This window comes from Mastomys coucha, unplaced genomic scaffold (assembly GCF_008632895.1).
Source record: "Mastomys coucha isolate ucsf_1 unplaced genomic scaffold, UCSF_Mcou_1 pScaffold21, whole genome shotgun sequence".
In the NCBI taxonomy this organism is placed as follows: Eukaryota; Metazoa; Chordata; class Mammalia; order Rodentia; family Muridae; genus Mastomys; species Mastomys coucha.
The window spans coordinates 131,340,357-131,351,999 of record NW_022196904.1 but is presented as its reverse complement, the minus strand read 5'-3'; the positions used below and the strand labels follow the sequence as shown (position 1 = coordinate 131,351,999).

General features: G+C 42.9%; 1 protein-coding gene across 1 annotated transcript in view; it reads left to right on the top strand.

The window, feature by feature from the left end:
- LOC116101380 (keratin-associated protein 5-5-like) overlaps positions 1-11,643 on the top strand; it is a 92,189-nt gene that overhangs the window by 21,515 nt on the left and 59,031 nt on the right. The gene's annotated exons all lie outside the window — the stretch shown is intronic.

Sequence of the window (11,643 nt, the reverse complement as noted above, 5' to 3'; positions counted from 1 at the left end):
TCCAGCTGCTGCAAGCCCTGCTGCTGTCAGTCCAGCTGCTGCAAGCCCTGCTGCTCTTCAGGCTGTGGATCTTCCTGCTGTCAGTCTAGCTGCTGCTGTGCCCCCGTGTGCTGCCAGTGCAAGATATAAGGCTCCACATGTAGATATATAAGCCTCTAGCACCCACTTGTATTTGAGGTGACCATGGCTATAGATCAGTCACCACCCCGACACACACACACAGATCCACCCCTAAGGTATGAGCATGATCTGCTGAAAGAGAAATTGATTAAAGCATGTGATTAAAGTCCCTTTCAACCCTGCAGTATCAATAAATAAATATTCCTGGCAAATCTTGCTCTTTTGTGTTTTCTTTCTATTAGAAAATATTCAGGGCTGGAGAGATGGCTTAGTGCTTAAGAGCACTGACTGTTCTTCCAAAGGTCCTGAGTTCAAATCCCAGCCAACCACATGGTGGCTCACAACCATCCGTAATGAGATCTGACGCCCTTTTCTGGTGTGTCTAAAGTCAGCTACAGTGTACTTATATATAATAATAAATCTTAAGGAAAAAAGGATTAAAAAAAAAAGAAAAGAAAATATTCACCATGTCCCTACACTCCAGCTTTCTTCTCTCTTTGCATTCTTGCCCTTATCCATTTATCACAAAAGGTCCCTCATTTGTTTCTTTAATAGATTTGAATCCAAAAGGTGCCCAAGTCAGAGGTAAACAGAGCATGTCCATTGCACAGCTCTGGATAGAGATGGGGACATCCAGTGATAACAGCAGACATGCTGGCTGATCACTACAGGGCAGATGTGGGTAAGCCTTGGAGAGGCTGGTGGGGTTATGGGAAACAGCAAGAAGACATGAGGATGCAAATAAACTAACTCAAGGAAGGACAACTAAAGCCATGCTTGAAAGGGAATTCATAGCATCAAAATGTGTGTGTTGAAAGAATAAAGTAACCCAAGTTTCTCCCTTTAAAGGCTAAAGAAAGAAAGAGAAGCAAGTCAAAAGTATACAGAAAACAATAATAGATACTGGGTCACAGCTTGTCTTAGTTAGGGTTTCTACTGCTGCGACAAAACAATATCACCAAAAAGCAAGCTGATGAGGAAAGGGTTTATTTGGTTTATACTTCCAGATTACAGTCCATCACTGGAGGAAGTCAGGGCAGGAACTCAAGCAGGGCTGGAACCTAGAGGCAGGAGCTAATGAAGAGACCATGGGAGGAGTGTTGCTTACTGGCCTGCTTCCCATGGCTTACTCAGCCTGCTTTCTTATAAAACCCAGCCCAGGGATGGCTTCACCCACAGTGGGCTGGGCGCTCCTCCAATGATCACTAATTGAGAAAATGCCCTACAGCGGGATCTCATGGAGGCATTTCCTCAGCTGAGGCACAGCTAATGAAACTGAAATCAATAGTAGTAGTAGTAGTAGTAGTAGTAGTAGTAGTAGTAGTAGCAGTAGCAGTAGCAGTAGCAGTAGCAGTAGCAGTAGTAGTAGTAGTAGTAGTAATAATAATAATAATAATAATAATAATAATAATAATAATAATAATAATGCTAAAGAAATAAAGGCAGTTCATTGAACTGATCAGTAAAACTGGTAAGTCCTAACCAGAATGACCAAGAAGAAAGGAGAATAGTCACTAGTGTGGGAAGGAAGGAGTGTATACTGCTGGCTCATACACTTGGTGTCTTAGAAGAAGCAGATTTACAATTTGAAAGATGCCGCTGCCAAACATCACTAAAGAGAAGCACAAAACCTTAATAGTCCTGTAATTATTTTGAAAATTGGATTTCTAGGGCTGGCAAAATGGTTCAGCAAGTAAAAGCACTTGTTGCCAAGCCAGGGCCACACATAGTGGAAGGAGAGAACCAACTTCTCTAACCTCCACATATGTGCCATGATACATATGCACCACCCCACCCCAACACACACACACACACACTAACCAAATCAAAAATAGAGAGGCTGCCTGCAAACCTTTCCCCAGTTTTTGTTCCCTCAGACCCAATTCTCAAGGTTGCCCCTAGCCCTGCAACAGAATACCATGGACCACAGGAGTCCATACCTAGCCCCTCCCTCCACTTACCCTACCTTCTCTCCCCAGCTCATTGCTGTGCCCCAGCATCAGACTGGAGCTGGCACCTCTTGCTCAACAAGAGGCCACACCTGCCAGGAGACAAGGTAGACTGCCTATGGACCTTCTCACTCTCTCTATATCCCTAGACCCAATTCTTAGGGTTGCCCTTAACACTGCCATAGACCATCTTCCATTTCCCTCTGGCCTCCCCTTCCTGCATCCTCCAACACCAGCAAGCATTCCCAGTGAACACACCAACTGAGCAGGTTGGTAAAACAGGCAACACACAGCCAACATACTCTCTGAAAATCCACAGAAAAAACAGAAACCGAAGAACAAAACATTCACCCAAGAAAGACAAACCCAGAAATCAGCATTCAATCACCCTAAACCCAGATGCCCAGACGCCAGCCTAAGAACACAATCAATAACAGCCAGGGCAATATAGCATTGCCAGAACCCAGACCTTTAACACAGTATGCCCTGAATAATCCAACATAGTTGAAGCACAAGAAAAAGACCTTAAAACCAACTATATGAAGATGATAAAGGTCCTTCAAGAGGAAATTAATAAATCCTTTAAAGAAGTTCAAGAAAACACAAACAATTGGAGGAAATGAATAAATTCCTTAAAGAAAGCCAAGAACCTTCCTGTCTATCTGAGCTGGTGTCCTGAGCAGACCTTGGATGCAAGCTCCTCAGCCAGTCCCACAACACCCAAAGGAAGCTCCACTCCCAGGCACTCTGACACGCCCAGGATCAGAGGTGAGGAGGAACCAACATCTGTCCCAACACTGGGAGTAACTGGGACCAGTGGGACCAGGCACACAGGAACTCCGCCAGCCCAGTGGCTTGGGTTCCTTCTGGTCTCTCTGGGCTGGTGTCCTGAGCAGACCTTGGGCACAAGCTCCGCAGCCAGTCCCACAACACCCAGAGGAAGCTCCACTCCCAGGCACTCTGACTTCTCAGTGGAGACTCTAAAAGCTAAAAGGGCCTAGACAGATGTGCTTCAGACTCTAAGAGACCACAGATTCCAGCCCAGACTACTATACCCAGCAAAACTTTCTTTCTTTCCTTCTTATCCCAATTGCTACCCTCCTCCAATTCCCCCACGCACAGAGTCTCTTCTCCCACCTCCTTCCCCTTCTACTCTAAGAGGGTGGGAACCTCCTGGGTATCCCTCCAACTTGGTGCATCAAGTCTCTGTAGAGTTAGGTGCCAGACAAGGCAGCCCTATTGGGGAATGGATTCCACAGACAGGCAACAGCTTTAGGGATAGCCCCAGCACCAGTTGTTGGGGGAGCCACATGGAAACTGAACTGCACATCTGCTGCATTAAGTGCTGGGGTCCTCAGTCTTGCCTGTGTATATTCTTTGGTTGGTGGCTCAGTCTCTGAGAGCTCCCAAAGGTCCAGGTTAGTTGACTCTATTGGTCTTCCTGTGGAGTTCTTATCCTCTTCAAGCCCTTCAATCCTTTCCCCTAACTCTTCCATAAGAGTCCCTGACTTCTGTCCAATATTTGACTGTGGGTATCTGCAACTGTTTCAGTCAGCTCCAACAAAACTTTCAATCACTATAAATGGAAAAAATAAGATATTCCATGATAAAGTCAAATTTAAATAATACTGTGATGGTCTGTATATGCTCAGCCCAGGAGTGGCACTATTAGAAAGTGAGGCCCTGTTGGAATAGGAGTGTCACTGTGGGTGTGGGCTATAAGACCCTCATCCTAGCTGACTGGAAGTCAGTATTCTGCTAGCAGCCTTCAGATGAAGATGTAGAATTCTTAGTTCTGCTTGCATCATGCCCGCCTGGGTGCTGCCATGTTCCCTCCTTGATGATAATGGACTGAATCTCTGAACCTGGAAACCAGCCCCAATTAAATGCTGTCCTTCGAACAACAATACGAACTAACTAGTACCCTCTGAACTCCCAGGGTCTCAACCACCAACCAAGGACTGCACATGGAGGGGTCTGATTGTTCTGGCAGCATGTGTATAGTAGAGGATTGCAAATTCGATCATCAATAGGAGAAGAGGACCTCAGCCCTGTGAAGGTTCTGTGCCCCAGTGTAGGGGAATGCCAGGGCCAATAAGTGGGAGAGGGTGGGGTGGCAGGTATGGGGAGGGGGGAAGCAACAGGGGTTTGTTTTTATTGTTTTTGTTTGTTTGTTTTTTGGAGGGGTAACTGGGAAAGGAGAAATTTACATGTAAATAAAGAAAATATCTAATAAAATAAAATAAAATAAAATAAATGCTGTCCTTATAAGAGTTGTCTTGGTCATGGTGTCTGTTTACAGCAGTAAAGCCCTAACTAAGACAAATACCTATCTACAAATCCAGCCCTACAGAAAGTGCTAGAAGGAAAATTCCAAACCCAGAAGATTAACTACATCTACAGAAACACGGGAAATAAATAATCTCACATCAGCAAAACCGAAAGGAGGGAAGCACACACAAACTCACACACAGACACCCCCCCCAACAACAACAACAACAAAATTACAGGAATTAACTTGATATCAGTAAATATCAATATCATCAACTCCCCAATAAAAAGACATAGATTAACAGAATGGATGTAAAAACAGGATCCATCCTTTCCATCCTTCTGCTGTGTCCAAAAAATAAACCTCAACATCGAGATAGATGTTGCCCCAAGGTAAAGGGGTGTAAAAAGCAAATGACCCTGAGAAGCAAGCTGCTATAGACATTTTAATATCCATTAAAATAGATCTCAAACCAAAATAAATCAAAAGAGGTAAGGAAGACACACATACTCATCAAAGTAAAAAGCCACCAAGATGACATTTCAATTCTTAATATCTATGCTTCAAACACAAGGGTACCCACTTTTGTAAAAGAAACATTATTACAGCTTAAATCCCATATTGACTCTCATACACTGATATCAGGAGACTTCAGTACCTACCCCGCTCTCACCAATAGGCATGTCATTCATACAAAAATTAAACAGAGAAATGCAGAAGATAACTGATGTTGTAAACCAAAGGAAGCTAATATGTTTACTGAATATTTCACACAAATGTAAAAGAATATATACCTTCTTCTTGGTACCTCACAGAACTTTCTCAAAAGTTGTGCACATACTCAGATACAAAGTATCAACAGATTAAAAAAAGAAAAAGAAATAGTTCCCTGCATCCTATTAGACCATCATGGATTAAAGCTGGAAAGATATCACACTAGGAACTTAGAAACACACCCAAAGGCTCCAGAACAAAATGAAGTAAGCACATGCAGGAAGACTAGACAGCAAGAAATAAGTGGAGGACTGAAATCAACAAAATAGAAACAAAAATAACAATACAAAGAATTAATGAAACAAAGAGTTGGTTCTCTGAGAAAATCAACAAGATAAACTTTTATCCAAATTAAAAGATGGAGCAAGAATATCCAAATGAATATAATCAGAAACGAAAAGGGAGACCTAACAACAGACACCAAGGAAGTCCAGAAAACCAGAGGGACATAATGTAAAATTTGTACTCCAAAACCAAAAAAAAAAAAAAAAAAAAAATTGCTGAAAGCTGGTTGTGGTGGCACATGCCTTTAATCCCAGCACTCAGGAGGTAGAGACATGTGTATCTCTGAATTCAAGGCCAGCCTGGTCTACAAAACAAGTTCCAGAATAGCTAGGGCTCTTATACACAGAAACCCTGCCTCAGAAAAAAAATAAAACAAAACAAAAACTGTACTTCACCAATTGGAAAATTTAAAAGAAATGGATAATGTTCTCAATAGGTACCACTTACCAAAGTGAGATCAAAAACAGATAAACAATTTAAATAAACCTATAGCCCCTAGTGAAATAGAGTCAAACATTAAAACAAAACAAAACAAAAAGCCCAAGGCCAGACAGTTTTAACACAGAATTCTACCAGACTTTCAAAGAAGAGCTAATACCAATACTCCTGAAATTATTCCACAAAATAGAAGCAGGAAGAACATTACATGTTCCACTTTGTAAGTCCCTAGTTACCCTGATGCCCAAACCATATAGAACAAAGAAAGAGAATTACAAACCAATTTCCCTCATGAACATAGTTGTAAAGATACTCAATAAAACACTTGCAAACAAAACCAAGAACACATCAAAATAATCATCCACCCTGATCAAGTAGGCTTTATCGTAGAGATGCAGGGATTGTTCAACACAGGAAAATCAGTAAATGTAATCCACCATAAAAATAAACTGCACTAAATAAATCCACATGATTATCTCATTAGAAACTGAAAAAGTCTTTGATAAAATCCAACTCCCCATGATGTTAAAAATACTGAGATTAGGGATACAAGGAACATACCTAAACTTAATAAAGGCATTTTACAGCAAGCCTATAGGAACATCAAATTAAATGGAGAGAAACTCAAAGCAATTCCACTGAAATAAGGAACAAGACAAAGTTGTATGCTCTCTCCATATCTATTCAATATAGTACTTGACATTTTAGCTAGAGCAATAATGCAACTGAAGGAGATCAAGGAGATACAAATCAGAAAGGAAAAAGTCAAAGTATTCCTATTTGCAGATGATAGGATGGTATATATAAGTGGCCCTAAAAATTCTGCTAGGGAACTCTTACTGCTCATAAACACGTTCACCAAGTGTCTGAGTACAAAATTATCTCAAAAAAAAAAAGTAGCCCTCCTATATATAAATGATAAATGGGTTAAGAAAGATATCAAACAAACAAACAACATCCCTCACAATATCTTCTAATAATATAAAATATCTTGGAGTAACTGTAACCCAGCAAATGAAAGACTTGTATGACAAAAATATCAAGTCTTTGAAGAAAGAAATTGAAGAAGATATCAGAAGAAAGATCGCTCATGTTCATGGATGGGTACAAATAACATAATAAAAATGTCCATCCAATCAAAATCAATCTACAGATTCAATGCAACCCACATCAAAATTCCTACACATTTTTTACAGACCTTGAAAGGACAATTCTCAACTACATATGGAAAAATGAAAAAACCTGGGATAGCTAAAACAACCCTGTACAGTAAAAGAACTTCCCACCTCCCAAAACACTCAATCCGGCATCAGGAGGAGAGCCTGTCCCATCCCTTGCCTGGGCAGCTTGGGAGAGCCACCCAGATGGTTGACATAGATGGAGAAGAACTAGCCCTCAGAATGTAAGAGAAGACAGGCTGGCTCAGCCCCTAGCTAGGTGGAGTTTCAGAGCTGGCTAGCACTACTGGCATGAGTGTTTGAGAGCCAGTCCCTACTTTTGTCAGCAACCACAAGCAAGAGAGCAGGCGCTGTTCCTCACCTGTGCAAAGCAGGAGAGCTGGCTCTGGTGGGATAGGCACAGGAAAGCTGGAGGCTGAGTGACACAGCTACCATCTAGGCCCAGATCCAGAGCTTGAGTTGGCCCACCCCACTATCTACCCTAGCTATGAAGTGCTGGAGCTATGAAGGGGCCAGTCCTACAGTACCAAAGCTGCAGGATCTCTATAACATGTGGCAACAACAGAATATCTGAGAGGAGTCCCAGCGAGGGTTTAGTATCAATAATGTATGGATAGTATTGAATATCTATCAATATACATTATACACTATGGATATACATTACCATTCCAAAATGGTAGGGAAGGGAGCATACTGAGGAAATACTGGATGGAAGCAAGACCAAAAACTAGCTGGACAAACTCCAAATTCAGCATCTCCATGTCTGATGTCAAAATGCTCTTCAAGTCTCCAACTCCTTTAAGGTGTGTTTGAAATGAGTGCAACACATTTCTTTCTATTGATAGTGTATTGATAGTATCAATGATATTGAATATTGATAGCATTGAATAGTATTTAATAATATGGAATGTTGATGTTTTTGAAGCCAGAGGCCTCAAACCACACCAATGAGTCATAGCAATGAACAACTGGTAGTAAAGCTATTTGAGCAAAAGGGTGTACTGTGTGATACATGGTGACACACTGCAGCTTCAACAGTGAGATGGGGGGGGTTGGTGTTTTTATTTTTTATCTTTTGGTTTCTTTTGTGGGGGGAGATTGCAAAGGTGTAAGGTAGATATGGATGGATAGGGAGATGAGTGGAATTGGTGTGGATGATGTGAAATTCCCAAAGAATTTATTAAAAGTTTTAAAAAATTGATGAAAATTTTCAGACAAATGGATGGAAATAAAATCATCCTGAGTAAGGTAGCCCAGACACAGAAAGGCAAATATGATATGTATTCAATTATAAGTGGAAATTAGCTGTTAAGTAAATGATAACCAAGCTACAACCCACAGACCCAGAGAGATTAGGCAAAGAGGAGGGCTCTAGGGAGGATGCATGGACCTCCCTAGGTAGGGGAAATAGAATAAATCTTTCAGGTGGACTGGGGTGGATGGGGATAGGAGCAGGAGGGAGCAGGTGAGGAGTGGGAGGGAAGGAGAGAGTGTGGGCTGAAACATCTGGAATTGGGGAGGGGGGTATTGGGGGTATAAGTGGAAACTTAGTGCAGTGGAAATTTCCTAAAATCAATGGCAGTGACCCTGGTGAGGTCTTCTAGTATAGAGGATAGAGTCTGAACTGGCCATATTTTGTAACCAGGCAAGGCTTCCATTGATGGGACAGGGTTGCATGCAGTTGAATTTTTGGCTAAGGGGTTCCCAGAGGTAACTCTAAACAACCCAGGCTGATGGTAAGACAGAAGATTGCTCTCCGAAAACTGACACTGCTGAGAACAACATCCACAAACTCACTCCACCTAGAGAGGTCATGCTAGTGCATGCACGGAGCCTTCACCCTTACATTCTAGTCTCTTCGGTGTGAGACGATACTCTGTAGCTATGGAAAGAGAGCCCTAGACACCAGCTGTCTTAGTTAGGGTTTTGTTGCTGTCAAAAGACACCACGACCAAGGCAACTCTTATAAAGGAAAACATGTAACTGTGGCTGGCTGTGGAGTCTTCAGAGCTTCAGTGCATTGTCTTCATGCCAGGAAACATAGTGGCTTTCAGGCAAATGTGGTGCTGGAAGGACCTAGAATTCTACATCTTAATCTGCAGGAAACAGAACAAGACGTCCTGCCACACTGGGCTTAGCCTGAGCATAGGACACCTCAAAGCCTACCCTCATAGTGACACAATTCCTCCAACAAGGCCACACCTCCTAATAGTGTCATCCCCTATGAGCCAAGCATCCCAAACACATGAATCGTATTCAAACCACCACACCAACCCAGCCACAAAACCCTTGACCTACAATCTGTCCTGCCTGCAAGGTGTGCTGGGGCCATGGTGGCACAGAACCTGTGGGAGTGGACAACTAATGTTTGGTTTAGCTTGAGGCCCACTCCATGAGAGAAACCCGTGCCCTATACTGCCTGGATGGCCAGGAACTTGATACTGGATAGCCTAGAGACCTGGGATAGAACCAAACATGACTAGGGAAAAAATCATATGATTCCTAATGATATTCTGCTGTACTCATAGAAGGGAGAAAAGGGCATGGAGGGTGCTGGTGCCTTGTCCAGTCAGCATCAGAGAGGTTTCCTGCAGCAGATGGGAGTGAGTGCAGAAACCCACAGCCAGACATTATGATGAGAAGGAATCTAAATTGGAGGTCTCCAACAGGTCCCTCGCCTAGGAGGTTGGGGAATGTAGGGATAATGTTTACATACACTCTGTGAAGGTGTGTCTCTGCCTCTCCTTGCCTGCCTAAGGCACCTACTGATTGGTCAAAATAAAAAGCTGATGATGGACAATAAGCTGAAGCTGATTTAAATGTAGGACATCCAGCAAAGAGAGAGGACTCTGGTAAAGAGTCAGGCATGGGAGATTCACCACCCAGACCCGGAGGAAGTCAGACTATGAAACTGAGGAGAGGTAATCAGCCATGTGGTGGATCTAGAATAGTATTCACGGGATAACTGAGATACGAGCTAGTGAGTGAACAAGCCTAGCTTAAGCCTAGTGGCCTAGGCATTTATTCATAAATAGTAAGCCTTGGGATCCTTATTGAGGAACTACAGTGCAGGTAGAAAAGACCACGGTCACAGGGAACCCTGTGGAAGCAGGGGGATGAACGATTATAGGAGTCAGAAAGGATAGAGGAAGGACATCAGGAGAGCACAGCCTGCTGAATCAACTAAGCAGAGCTCGCATGGGCTCACAGAGCTTGAAGTAGCAGGCATGGGAATGGAATGGGTCTGCACCAGGTCAACTATGTGTATATGTTATGGCTCTTAGCTTGGTGTTTTGTGGAACTTCTAAAAATGGAAACAGGTTTGTCTCTGACTCTTTTGCCTATTCTTGGGACTCTTTTCCTCTTATTGGGTTGTCTTGTCTATTCTCAATATTAGGGCTTTTGTTTTGTCTTATTTGTATACTCCTGTTTGATGGTGGTCTCTTGGAGATCTGTTCTTTTCTGAAGAAGAAATAGGGGGAGAAGATATGGAGGAAAGGGAAAATGGCAGGGGGAGGAGTTGCTGGAATGAGTGGAGGGAGAGTGTATTGTATGGGAGTAGAATCTATTTTCAGTAAAAAAAAAAAAAATTGAAAAAAAAATGAAGAAATTGGATGTTTGTTTATTTGGTTGGTTGGTATGTTTTGATTTTTGAGACAGGTTTTCTGTGTGTATCCCTGGCTGTCCTGGAACTCACTCTGTGGACCAGGCTAGCTCAGATATCTGCCTGCTGCCTCTGCCTCCTGAGTGCTGGGATTAAAGGCATACACTTACCACCGCCAAGCTGAAAATAGTTTTCTAAGTAAAAATTTTCCCCAAGATGTGACAGGTGGTTTTAGTGAATTTACCAATAATTTCTAAGCCTTTTCAGAAAATTGTATAGGAGGGTGCACTTCCAGACTCATCCTTTGAACACTGAACTCCCAAGAGTTGCAGAAGGAAGAAGGAAAATGCACTCTTGTCTTTGGAACATAGGGAATGGAGACATGGCTTAGTAGTTAAGCGTGCTTACTGCTCTCTCACATATAAAAGGATACAAAGGGAAGACTGGAACCACCAGAAACCAGAAAAAACTTGACAAAAAATATAGCATTAACCACACCTTGACACTTCACCAATGTTTGGTCATTTGTTTACACAAATCATCAAGACCATGGTCTCTCTATTCCCTCTACATGCACAGGTCTCAGAAGTAGAGCAGGCCAGTCCCTCTACATAGGCCTCCTGTCAAGAGAGTGACAGCTGACTGAGGAGGACTGGGCCTACAGGGGACACACAAGGAAGTATGTGTCTGGGTGGTCAGGCTGGGTTCAGCTCCTCCACCTGGGAGGAAGACTGGAGCTTGCAGTACAAAGACAGCTTCCCATCCTGGGGTGAGACAGTCTGCCAGCATCCAAGTGGAGGTCCAGCCCCCAGCAGGGGTGAATTCTGGGAGCTCAAAGCCTGGGCACTATCTGTACCAACATGGCACCTGGGGTGCCTGGGGTGCCTTCTGCCAAAGGAAATCTGAGAAAACCTAAATCATAGCTTAGCCTCGTGTCCCCTCACACTCAGAACTAGAAGCACATGAGCTTCCATGTTGGAGACCATTTCCAGGAAACTCTATCAAGAGTGGCCAAGTAGAGCA